Here is a 13281-nt window from a genome sequence, read left to right on the forward strand (position 1 = left end):
ATGTGAGTCACATTGATCCAGACTCCAGCAGGATGTGGGAGTCACCCTGATCCAGTAGCCAGCAGGATGTGGGAGTTACTCGGATCCAGACTCCAGCAGGATGTGTGGCACACTGATCCAGTCTCCAGCAGGATGTGGGAGTCACTCTGACTCAGACTCCAGCAGGATGTGAGTCACACTGATCCAGACTCCAGCAGGATGTGAGAGTCACTCTGACCCAGACTCCAGCAGGATGTGAGAGTAACTCTGATGCAGATTCCAGCAGGATGGGGGAGTCATACTGATCCAGACTTCAGCAGGATGTGAGTGTCACTTTGATCCAGATTCCAGGAGTATGTGGGAGTCACTCTGACTCAGACTCCAGCAGGATGTGAGTCACATTGATCCAGACTCCAGCAGGACGTGGGAGTCACCCTGATCCAGTCACCAGCAGGATGTGGGAGTTACTTGGATCCAGACTCCAGCAGGATGTGAGTCACACTGATTCTGACTCCAGCAGGATGTGGGAGTCACTCTGACCCAACTCCAGCAGGATGTGAGTCACACTGATCTAGACTCCAGCAGGATGTAGGAGTCACTCTGTCCCAGACTCCAACTGGATGTGAGAGTCACTCTGATCCTGATTACAACAGGATGGGGGAGTCTCTCTGATCCAGACTCCAGCAGGATGTGGGAGTCACTCTGATCCAGATTCCAACAGGATGGGGGAGTCACTCTGATCCAGACTCCAGCGGGATGTGGGAGTTACTCGGATCCAGACACCAGCGGGTTGTGGGAATCACACTGATCCAGACTCCAGCAGGATATCAGACTCACTCTGACACAGACTCCAGCAGGATGTGAGTCGCTCTGATCCAGACTCCAGCAGGATGTGGGAGTCAGTCTGATCTAGACTCCAGATGGATGTGGGAGTCACTCTGATCCGGACTCCAGCAGGATGTGAGTCACATTGATCCAGACTCCAGCAGGATGTGGGAGTCACCCTGATCCAGTAGCCAGCAGGATGTGGGAGTTACTCGGATCCAGACTCCAGCAGGATGTGTGGCACACTGATCCAGTCTCCAGCAGGATGTGGGAGTCACTCTGACTCAGACTCCAGCAGGATGTGAGAGTAACTCTGATGCAGATTCCAGCAGGATGTGGGAGTCACTCTGACTCAGACTCCAGCAGGATGTGAGTCACATTGATCCAGACTCCAGCAGGACGTGGGAGTCACCCTGATCCAGTCACCAGCAGGATGTGGGAGTTACTCGGATCCAGACTCCAGCAGGATGTGAGTCACACTGATCTAGACTCCAGCAGGATGTGGGAGTCACTCTGGCCCAGACTCCAACTGGATGTGAGAGTCACTCTGATCCAGATTCCAACAGGATGGGGGAGTCACTCTGATCCAGACTCCAGCAGGATGTGGGAGTCACTCTAATTCAGATTCCAGCAGGATGTCAGACTCACTTTGATCCAGAATCCAGCAGGATATGGAAGTTACTCGGATCTGGACGCCAGCAGGATGTGGGAGTTACTCGGATCCAGACTCCAGCAGGATGTCAGTCACTCTAATCCAGATTCCAGCAGGATGTCAGACTCACTTTGATTCAGACTCCAGCAGGATGTGAGAGTTACTCGGATCCAGACTCCAGCAGGATGTGGGAGTTACTCGGATCCAGACTCCAGCGGGATGTGGGAGTTACTCGGATCCAGACTCCAGCAGGATGTGGGAGTCACTCTGATCCAGACCCCAGCAGGATGAGAGAGTCACCCTAATCCAGATTCCAGCAGGAAGTGTGAGTCACTCCAATCTAGACTTCAATTTACTGGAATCCTCTTTTGAGACCAGATTGCAGGACATCTGGAGAGGAAAGTCTCCTTCATCTGCGTGACAGTAAGTATCTGTTAAGAAAAAAGTTCAGCATCTACCAATGGTCCAAGCACTATAGGGCTCCACCTGAAACACTTAATACACACCTTTGTTGTATGAAGCCTTATTTCTATTAGCGAGTTTTGAGAAGATTTGTAGCTCGAGTTTAGGTTCTGGATTTACGTTTGCTTGTGAGCTGTAAGGTTCATTTTCAGATGTTTCATCACCATACTAGGTAACATCTTCAGTGAGCCTCCAGATGAAGCACTTTTGATGATTCCTGCTTTCTATTTATATGTTTGGGTTTCTTTGGGTTGGTGATGTCATTTCCTATGGTGATGTCATTTCCTGTTCTTTTTCTCAGGGGTGGTAAATCGGATCCAAGTCAATGTGTTTATTGATAGAGTTCCGGTTGGCTTGCCATGCTTCTAGGAATTCTCGTGCGTGTCTCTGGTTGGCTTGTCCTAGGATGGATGTATTGTCCCAGTCAAAGTGGTGTCCTTCCTCATCTGTATGTAAGGATACTAGTGAGAGAGGGTCATATCATTTTTTGGCTAGTTGATGTTCATGTATCCTGGTGGCTAGTTTTCTGCCTGCTTGTCCAATGTAGTGTTACAGTCCTTGCACAGTATTTCGTAAATTACATTAGTTTTGCTTGTTGTCTGTATAGCGTCTTTCAAGTTCATTAACTGCAGTTTTAGTGTGTTGGTGGGTTTGTGGGCTACCATGATACAAAGGGGTCTGAGTAGTCTGGCAATCATCTCCAAGATGTATTTGATGTAGGGGAGATGGCTGGGTTTGGATGTACATGCATTTGGAAAGGCAAGGACTGATTAGGGATAGTCAACATGGCTTTGTGCATGGGATATCATGTCTCACAAACTTGATTGAGTTTTTTGAAGAAGTAACTAAGAGAATTGATGAGGGCAGAGCAGTAGATGTGATCTATATGGACTTCAATAAGGCATTTGACAAGGTTCCTCATGGGAGACTGATTAGCAAGGTTAGATCTCATGGAATACAGGGAGAACTAGCCATTTGGACACAGAACTGGCTCAAAGGTAGAAGACAGAGGATGGTGGTGAAGGGTTGTTTTTCAGACTGGAGGCCTGTGACCAGTGGAGTGCCACACGGATCGGTGCTGGGTCCTCTACTTTTTGTCATTTACATAAATGATTTGGATGCGAGCATAAGAGGTACAGTTAGTAAGTTTGCAGATGACACCAAAATTGGAGGTGTAGTGGACAGCGAAGAGGGTTACCTCAGATTACAACAGGATCTGGACCAGATGGGCCAATGGGCTGAGAAGTGGCAGATGGAGTTTAATTCAGATAAATGTGTGAGGTGCTGCATTTTGGGAAAGCAAATCTTAGCAGGACTTATACACTTAATGGTAAGGTCCTGGGAGTGTTGCTGAACAAAGAAACCTTGGAGTGCAGGTTCATAGCTCCTTGAAAGTGGAGTCACAGGTAGATAGGATAGTAAAGAAGGCATTTGGTATGCTTTCCTTTATTGGTCAGAGTATTGAGTATAGGAGTTGGGAGGTCATGTTGCAGCTGTACTGGACATTGGTTAGGCCACTGTTGGAATATTGTGCACAATTCTGGTCTCCTTCCTATCAGAAAAATGTTGTGAAACTTGAAAGGGTTCAGAAAAGATTTACAAGGATGTTGCCAGGGTTGGAGGATTTGAACTATAGGGAGAGTCTGAACAGGCTGGGGCTGTTTTCCATGGAGTGCCAGAGGCTGACGGGTGACCTTATAGAGGTTTACAAAATTATGAGGGGCATGGACAATGTTTTTTCTCTGGGGTCAGGGAGTCCAGAACTAGAGGGCATAGGTTTAGGGTGAGAAGGGAAAGAAATAAGAGAGACATAAGGGGTAACTTTTTCACTCAGAGGGTGGTACGTGTATGGATGAGCTGCCAGAGGAAGTGGTGGAGGCTGGTACAATTGCAACATTTAAGAGGCATTTAGACGGTTATATGAATAGGAAGGGTTTGGAGGGATTATGGGCCGGGTGCTGGCAGGTGGGACTGGATTGGGTTGGGATATCTGGTCGGCATGGACAGGTTGGACCGAAAGGTCTGTTTCCATGCTGTACATCTCTATGACTCTATGACTCTATGTGTTTTGTCTGCTTGTTTGGGTTTATTGCTGAGAAATCTGTGGACTGTGTTCATTGGGTACCCATTCTTTTTGAAGACACAGTAAAGGTGATTTTCCTCTGTTCTTCACAGTTCCTCTGTGCTGCAGTGCATGGTGGCTTGTTGGAATAATGTTCTGATGCAGCTTTGTTTGTGGATGTTGGGGTGATTGCTTCTGTAGTTCAATATTTGGTTCGTATATGTCCATAGCAAAACTAATGTCATTTACAAAATACCGTGCAAGAATGTAACAAACACAACATTGGACAAACAGGCAGAAAACTAGCCATCAGGATATGTGAACATCAACTAGCCGCAAAACGACATGACCCATTCTCACTAGTAACCTTACGCACAGATGAGGAAGGACACCACTTCAACTGGGACAATACATCCATCATAGGACAAGCCAAACAGAGACACGCACGAGAATTCCTAGAAGCATGGCATTCCAACCGAACTATATCAACAAACACATTGACTTGGACCCGATTTACCACGCCCTGAGAAAAAGCACAGGAAATGATATCAGCATAGGAAATGACATCACCAACCCAAAGAAACCCAAACATATAAATAGAAAGCAGAAATAATCAGCAGTGCTTCGTCTGGAGGCTCACTGAAGATGTTACCTAGTATGGCGATGAAACATTTGAAAATGAACCTTCCAGCTCAGCGAGCAAACCTACATTCAGATCCTTATTTCTATTTCCTGCCTGTTGCCATGATGATGTGAAACACACAAGTCTGCTTCAGTGCAACAACATACCCTTTGCTACATTGTATAACAGTGTAATGTCATGTTTAACAAAAATGTCCAAATGACCCATAAAGTCACATGTTGGTGACTTACACTCACAGCCAATCCTATCTGATCACTGAGGATGTAGTGAAGCAGACTGTTCACGAGTGTCCATCTGGGACTGAGATGCCTGTGGTGGTCAGTCCCATCTTGGAGGTGCTGGAATGGGATTGAGGAGAGACTACTGCTATACCAGCAGCACTGAAGCTGGTCACAGCGGGCTCTGTCACAGACAGTGACTCTACTGAAGCTTCGTCTATCTGAGGAGTCATGGAATTAGATAGTGAGTAAGTCCCATGAGGGGTGGGTGCCTCATGAGCATTGGTCACCACACCAGATCTTTCATAGTGGCAGTAATGGCTCGAGTGAAACATCAGATGGTGAACAAGGCCACCATTCCATGTTTCTTTGCGCTTATTTGAGCCATTTCCTGTTCAATGCTACATGATGTGTTATACATTCTGTTTCTGTGTTGTTCCTACATCCAGTCCAAGTGATCCTGAATGTGGTTCTCCTTCAGACTGGCCACTCTCCCAGTGGAGGAGCTCATGTGCTCAAAACACAGAGGTTTGTGTGCAGCATGAGATGAATGGACTTCTCTATTCGTATCCATGACTTCATAAGTAACATATGAACATAGAATTCCAACTGCCTGCTATATTAACTCCCACATTGCGCTCCTCGGGAGACAGAACCTGTTTTGTGGCTGTCTTAGGAGTTTATCAGTCACTGAGTGGAGGTGATTGTGGGGAATTTTTGCAATGAGCTTCCCTGCATGAACCAGCAGAGAGAATCCTCTGTAGTTACCATTGCTGGCCTTTCTTGAAGATAGTTACAATTATGGCATCTCAGAAATCCACTGGCATTTCTCCTCCTTCCAGATGAGGGAGGTGAGGTCATGAATTTGTGCCAAGCATCTTTGTCTGCATATTTCAATTAGGAACCCTTCTGTATCAACAGCCTCGTTAGTTCTTAGCTGTCAGATATTTTTTCCAACCTTAGGTTGTGCTGGGGTTTTGCTGGGTGAAGCAGCAAACATGATGTGGGGTTTGGTCACGTCATGTTGTCATGTCAAGGACTGAGCCTCAGCTGTTGAAATCCTTGAAGTGCTCCTTCCAATAAGCTCTAACTGCCTCTCTGTCATGAGGTGTGTCACTCTGTTCTAAGATCTCAGGAATAATGAACATAATGTGGCTGCAAAAGCCCTTTTAGCAATGGGGATTGTGAAAGGAATCAAACAGTAACAGACAAAATGGTTCATAAATTTTTGACATATTAATCAAACTGTAAATTATTGTCTGCACTAGTGTGGGCTGTCCATGCTAAGAGTTTGTTTCAGTTATCTATGGGAGGAAACAGTTTATATTAGTTATCTATGGATTCAAAAGCTCCATCAATGATAATTGATCAGCTTCCAGTTCAGGAAGGGACTGCAATGAGTTCTACTTTTTCCAGAACATTTGATTCCACTGTATGCCAGCAGAAAGGCTTTAATTAAACCTGAAGTGTAAGAAAGAATTCAGCGAGCTTTAAGAAATAAGGTAACACAACTGGAAACCATCTTTAATCTGAGATACATGGTTTATTATAAGAAAGGGGGCCTTAAAGAATCAAGAGGCTCAGGGAATTTCATTGGTAAAGATGGATAAATAATGATTCTACAAAACGGGAATTAGACTGTTCAGGTACATTCTTCAGGCTGCTGGGATGGATTAGAAATTTGCAGATTCTGAAAGAGTTAAAAGAGGTTCTGGAAATAACAAGTAGCCAGTGTTGCTACTCAACACTGCACAGCTATGACCAAACTGCTGCAATTGATAGTTTATCTGATGATGGACAAATGGTCAATTAATGGTCAATGTGAGACCATTTGTCCCAAAGGATAACTACCAAAAGTGGATACTAAGGCTAAGTATTTCCAAGAAGAGGTTAGTCAATGGAGAAATGCCACATCCAAAGTTTTGCATTTCAGCAACCCTTTGAATGTTTATCTTCTTTTAAAATTGTTCACTTTCAAGAGTTATTATGCACATGAGAGAGTGGGCATTCATTTTTTTGGCAGCTCCTATCCCATCTAACAGTTCTTCGTTAGAAAGCAAAATATCCCTTCATTTGCTGAAGACCTGGCGTCTATGTCCTATAATTACAGACTTTTTGCCTTTTACTTTATTTTTAAAAATCTTATAATTTTGAACTCTGCCTGATCTTTATGTTTCATTATTGTAATGAAAAGAGAGTCTCACTTTCTTGAATCTCTCATAACTAAAACCTTCCAGTCCTCTTACAATGTAATTAGTTTATACTGCAAATATTCAAAAGGCTCAGTAGCATTTGCAAAGAGAGAAAGTGGAGTTAATTTTTCAGGTTGATGATCTTTTTATCAGATCTGAAGTAAGTAAACTGAAACATTTGTGAATTATTATAGAAAATATGTTGATTTATGTAAAGACCATCTCTTGTTACTTTTATCTATTCTTATTTGGACTGAAAAGACAAATAACCAATTTTAAGACCACAAGACACAGGAGCAAAACTAGCCAATTGGCCCAAGGAGTCTGCTCCACCATTCCAATCTCCTTTCATATTACTAGCTAGCTCTCACTTTTCTTATTGTCCTCTGCTGGTTTTTAAAGGTTTCCAAATCCTCTGTCCCCACTAATTCCACCATATTGTTTGCTTTTTCTTTTGCTTTCATGCTGTCCCTGACTTCCCTTGTTAACTATGGTTGCCTCATTGTCCCCTTCATATGTTTATTCTTGCTTGGAATGAATTTCTGGTGTGCCTCTCTAAATATCCCTAGAAACCCCTGCCATTTCTGCTCCACAGTCTTCCCTGCTGGGCTCCTGTTCCAATCAAATCTGGCCAGCTTCTTTCTCATGTCTTTGTAGTTTCCTTTTCTCTTTTGTAATATTGTTACATCTGATTCAAGCTTCTCCCTCTCAAACTACAAGAATAATTTTCTTATTGGAGAGTCACTGCCCACTGGGGTCCCCTCACCTTAAGCTCTATAATCAAGCCTGTCTCATTATACATCAGGGTCTAGATTAGAGTGGTGCTGGAAAAGCAAAGCAGGTCAGGCAGCATCCAAGGAGCTATTCCTGATGAAGGGCTTTCGCCCGAAACGTCGATTTTCCTACTCCTCGGATGCTGCCTGACCTGCTGTGCTTTTCCAGCACCACTCTAATCTAGACTCTGGTTTCCATCATCTGCAGTCCTTGTTTTTACCTCATTATACATCAGCAAATCCAGAATTACCTGTTCCCTAGTGGGCTCTACCACAAGCTTTTTTCATTTCTTACTAACAAGACAATCCTTCTCCTTCTGCCCATCTGCCTGTCCTTTTACAAGGTTTGGATATTTAATTCCCAGCCCTGATCCCCTTGTCTCGGTAATATCCACCACATTGTACCTGCATTATGAGTTCATTTACCCTGTTTCATATGCTGCATGCATTTAAGTACAACATCCTCAGTCCTGAATTGATTGCCCCCGTTCTCATAGTTGTTCCCTTACCTGCTGTGCCTGAAGTTAGATTCCTGACCTTGTCCTATTGCTTGTTCTGGAAACTTTAATATCCTCTGCTGAACCCTTCCCCTTTAACATTTTCCATAATTTTCCATGCAACTGAACCCACACCCCCACCATTTTAGGGTAAAGCCCTACCGCCAGCCTTAGTTATGTAGTTTGCCAGAGCTCTGGTCCCAGCATGATACAGGTAGAGCCCATCGCATGGAACAGCTCCTTCCTTCCACAGTGCTAATGCCAATGTCTCATGAATTGGAACCTATTTCTTCCACACTTTGAGCCATGTGTTTACCTCTTTAATCTTGTTGATCCTGTACCAATTTGCTTGTGCCTCAGGTAATGATCCAGAGATTATCATCTTTTCTAATTTAGCCACTAGTTGCTCATATTTTTCCTTTTTGTCTGTATTTTTCATATCGACATGGAATCAACATCAGCCAAGTAGTTAACACCCAGGTACTTTCTGATGGGTTTGAAATGTTAACTATTCTGTTATATAACTGACTACAGAAATTGTCTCTTTAACAAAATTTCTAATATAATTGAATTTCAGGTTACATCCATTCTACAAGAAGATGACTTTCCACTCGAACTTTGAGAAGGACAATAGATCATTTGCTATCGGCAATGCAATCCTTCTGTCTCAATGGTAACCATTTATATGCCACTAGAACACTTGGTCACATGAGTCCCATAGCACTAATCCATTTGTCTCTTTTGACCGTACTATTTTGAAAAAAACGGATGTTAAAGGAGTCAGTGTTGTTCCATACTGCATCAATTGACAATGACCAATACACCGCAACTCCAAGCTGCAAAGGACAACCTCTGACCTTTTACTCTGCAAGCAGAAGTCCTATTTGGGTAAGTTATCCTCAGAAGACTTTTGAAGAGATTTTGAAAGAGAAGAAACTGCCTACAACTCTCCCCTTGCTGGCTAACTAATCACCAATCATTGCAAAGGAGTTGCAGACTGTAAAAACAAGATTTGAACATTTAGACACCTTCTTAAGAGCAAGAACTCTGATAAACTGCTATACCACAGTCGAGCTTTGTATTTTGTTTGTATTAGTACAAAGCATAATTCTTGATAAAAAAATTCACTTATGTGTACTTCTAAAGGAAGAAGTCTCGTAGCACTGTGGGTATCGTTCCTGCCTCTTAGCTAGACGATCTGAGTTTAAGCACTACTTCATGACTTGATGTTCAAAGAAGGTGCATTCCTAATGCAGACAAGGAGTGCAGCATTAATCTACAAATCTTTCCAAAACATGACAATGGCAGCAGGGAGTAAGAATGGGAGACCATAGAAGTTCACATTGCTGCAGAACTTTGCATTATAATGTGTACTGTGGATTGCTGAAAGACTTTCCCAGTATGGAAAAATAATCTTTCATTCAACATTTGTCGAAAGGTCTTTCAGATTACACATTATTATTGGAAGTTCTCAGCTATGGCTCTGATGTATTTGGTTTAATGGTAACATGTGAATAAGGTGTGTGTGTGTGAGACAGATTCCTCAAACAGTTTGAGTTACTACAGCAACATAGCACTTTTACATCATTTTGTTATCTACAACTACAGATAGTTATGGTAGAGGATCCAACATTCATTCCATCATAAGGCTGATCAGAAATCTCTCCGATTCTTACCCACTGCTGCGATTGTCATGTTTTTTGCAAAAATTTGTAGATTAATATTGAATTCAGTCTGCATTGGAAACCCACCTTTCTTGGTCTTCAAGTCAAGGACTTAAGCTCAGAGCTTCTGGTTCAGAGGCAGAGACGTGTCATGAGGCTTCTTCATTTAGGTAATAGTTGGTGATGATTCCAAGCCAAGCTGACAAACATGGACACATTCTACAAGTAAAAGAGTGTAAAAATAATGGACCCAAACTCAATCGAACTCAAAAAGAAGATTGTTTTAGATCATAATTCATTAATCTCTTGCCAGTGTGGGTCTTCTTGGTGGCCTGGAACATTTGCATCTGTGTCTTTAAGATTTTTAAAAAATGAGAAACATTAATACAGAATCAATATATAAGGGTTTTATTGACCTGAAATGTTAACTCTGTCTCCCACCACAAATATTGCCTGATTTCCTATGTACTTCCAGCATTTTTTGTTTCTATTAGAGCTGGTAAATATAGTTTTATTTAATACAGAATCCCTACAGTGTGGAAACAGGCCATTCAGCCCATCAGGTCCATGAAGAGCATCCCACTCCCCTACCATATCCCCATTACCCTGCAATTCCCATGGCCAACACACCTAGACTACACTTCCCTGGACACAATGAGTAATTTAGCATGACCAATCCCACCTAATCTGCCCATCCTTGGACAATGGAAGGAAACCGGGGCCCCCAGAGGAAAATCATGCAGATAGAAGGAGAATGTGCAAATCTCCACACAGACAGTCACCTGAGGGTGGAATCAAACCCAGATCCCTGGAGCTGTGAGGCAGCAGTGCTAACCACTATGCCACAATGCCACCCTATTTGTTAACCAAAGCATTATCCAGAAACCCTGTTTGGAAAACAAAGGAGAACCAGAACCTTTATTTGAAAGAACAATACTTATTTAGTCCAAGAAAAGATATAGGAGTTTCAATAGAGAGTAGAAGTCTATAATAAAGATGCAATCTTAGCTTAAGCATTTGGCAACTAAGCCAGTTAAAATGGTTGGCATACTTTCATCTGTGAAAGATGACAGACAAACGTCAAAGATTATATTTCAGACCACATGTCTTCATCTGATCTACCGTTGCTGATGGCAGAAGAGGTCAATCCTTGAGAGGCAGGTCCCACTACAAACACCACCCATGAAGGTCCCACCTATTGTTGTGGCTGTTGTTTTCAGTGTTGGGACCCGCTGCAGACTGTGGCCATGATGGCCATGCATCCCAGCCCACTGGATGAGTTGCCATGATCTTTAGTCATCAGTAAGAATGAGAAATACCATCTTCTGTTTGAAAACAATATTGTGCCTTCCATACCACACCAGACCACCAGGCAAAACATCCTAATTCTAAATCTGGAAGAAGCCCAAAATTAAACTGTCAAAAAAGGTTACAATGACATCTTTGAGAGAATCCCATAAATGGAAACTAAGCTATTGTGACACTGTGCTACAGATTCTAAGAATAAACATATTGGCCAGTGTGCCAAAGGGTATTGTTAATTGCATAATGTTTTGTCATACATAGCAAGTTTCTAAACCATCCCAGCAGGCTTTGACATGTTTAGTGGTTGCTTCTACATAGTTCACTCCATGTGCCCTACCCCAAACAAGGAAGAATAATTTTAACATGTTCAAAATCAGAAATTGATGGAGATACTCAGCAGGTTAGGCACATTCTGTGCTGAGAAAACAGAATTAAGATTTTGGGTCCAGTGACCCTTCTTCAGAACTAGTAGTGCCTAGGAAAAGGTGAGGACGGGGAAAGGTATAGGGTAACGAAGTAAGCAATAGGAGGTGATGGACCCTGGAGGGAATGAAAGACACAGGGACAATAATGGTAAGAAGTGGGGGGGGGGGGGGGGGGGGGAGAAAGAAATACTACAAATTGGAATCAAAAATAAGTGAAAATGGGTTGACTGTGCTACAAGCAGCCCACGTGTTGACAAGAGTCTTAGGGTGTGGGGATGGGTAAAAGACAAGAAAAAAAGTGTTCAGGCCGTAAAATTATTGAACTCAATATTGTAACCTGAAGGCTGGAGAACCTCAAAGGAAAAATCATATGCTGTTCTTCCAGCTTGTACTGAGCTTTGCTGGAGCATTACAGCAGCCCAAGAAAGGGAACTTGGTGGTGTGTTGAGGTGGAAGGCAACATGAAGCTCAGGATCATTTTTGCATTCAGAACGTACATGTTCCGCAAAATGGTCGCTAGTCTGTTTTCGTGTCCCAGTGTAGAGGAGATCACATTGTTATCAGCGAGTACAGCGGACTAGATTGAGTGAAATGCAGGGAAATCACTGATTCACCTGGAAGTTGTGTTTGGAGCTTTGGATACTGAGGAGGAAGGAAGTAAACAAGCAGGTGTTACATTTTCTGTGATAACGTAGAAAGGTACCATGGGAATGTAGGAAGGTGTTGGGAATGGAGGAGGAGTATACCAGGGTGTCCCGGAAGGATCCTGCAGAAGGCTGACAGGGAATAAGATATGGTGGCAGCCCATTGGGTTTGGTGGAAATGCCAGAATCTGGGAGAGTATATTGTATTTGTTCTGAAGATGCCAGAGGGGACATCAGAAATATCCACCTTTTTCCTCAACCAAGGATTTCTCCGCACTGTGATTGACAGTGCCTGCAGCAGGGTCTGACCCACTAATGCCCTCATCCCCTCTCTTCCCTCCCACCACAATGATAGGGTTCCCTTCATTCTCACTTTCCATCTCACCAGTTTCTGAATCCATAGGATCATTAGCTGCCATTTCTGCCACCTCCAGCAGGATGCCTCCACCAAACACTTACTCACCTCTCCTCCCTTGTCAGGCTTCCATAGGGACTGATCCCTCTGGGACACCTTGGTCCACTCCTCCTTCACCCCCAACATCACTCCTCACCCCCGTGGCATCTTCCCATGCAATCCTCCTCACTATCTAAAGCCCAAGACACACCTCCCAATTGAAGCAACAACTTACCTGCACTTCACTCAATCTAAACCACTGTGTTCACCACTCACAATGTGGTCTAATGCAGGCCTGGTGATCTTTTGCAAAACATCAGTGTTCTGTCTGCGAAAATGATTCTGAGCTTCCAGTTCCCTGTCACTTCAACACATTAACCTGCCCCCCAGCTAATATCTCCGCCTCAGGCCTGCTGCAGTTCCTAGCTTAGCTCAGCGCAACTAGAAAAACAGAATCTCATTTCCTGCTGGCCAACTCTACAGTCTTCTGGACTCAATATTGAGTTCAATAACTATAGGTCCTGAATACCTTCTTCCATGTCATCT

Source organism: Chiloscyllium plagiosum, unplaced genomic scaffold, assembly GCF_037043375.1.
Source record: "Chiloscyllium plagiosum isolate Xiang-an unplaced genomic scaffold, Cpla_swu_hap1 HiC_scaffold_7, whole genome shotgun sequence".
Taxonomy (NCBI): Eukaryota; Metazoa; Chordata; class Chondrichthyes; order Orectolobiformes; family Hemiscylliidae; genus Chiloscyllium; species Chiloscyllium plagiosum.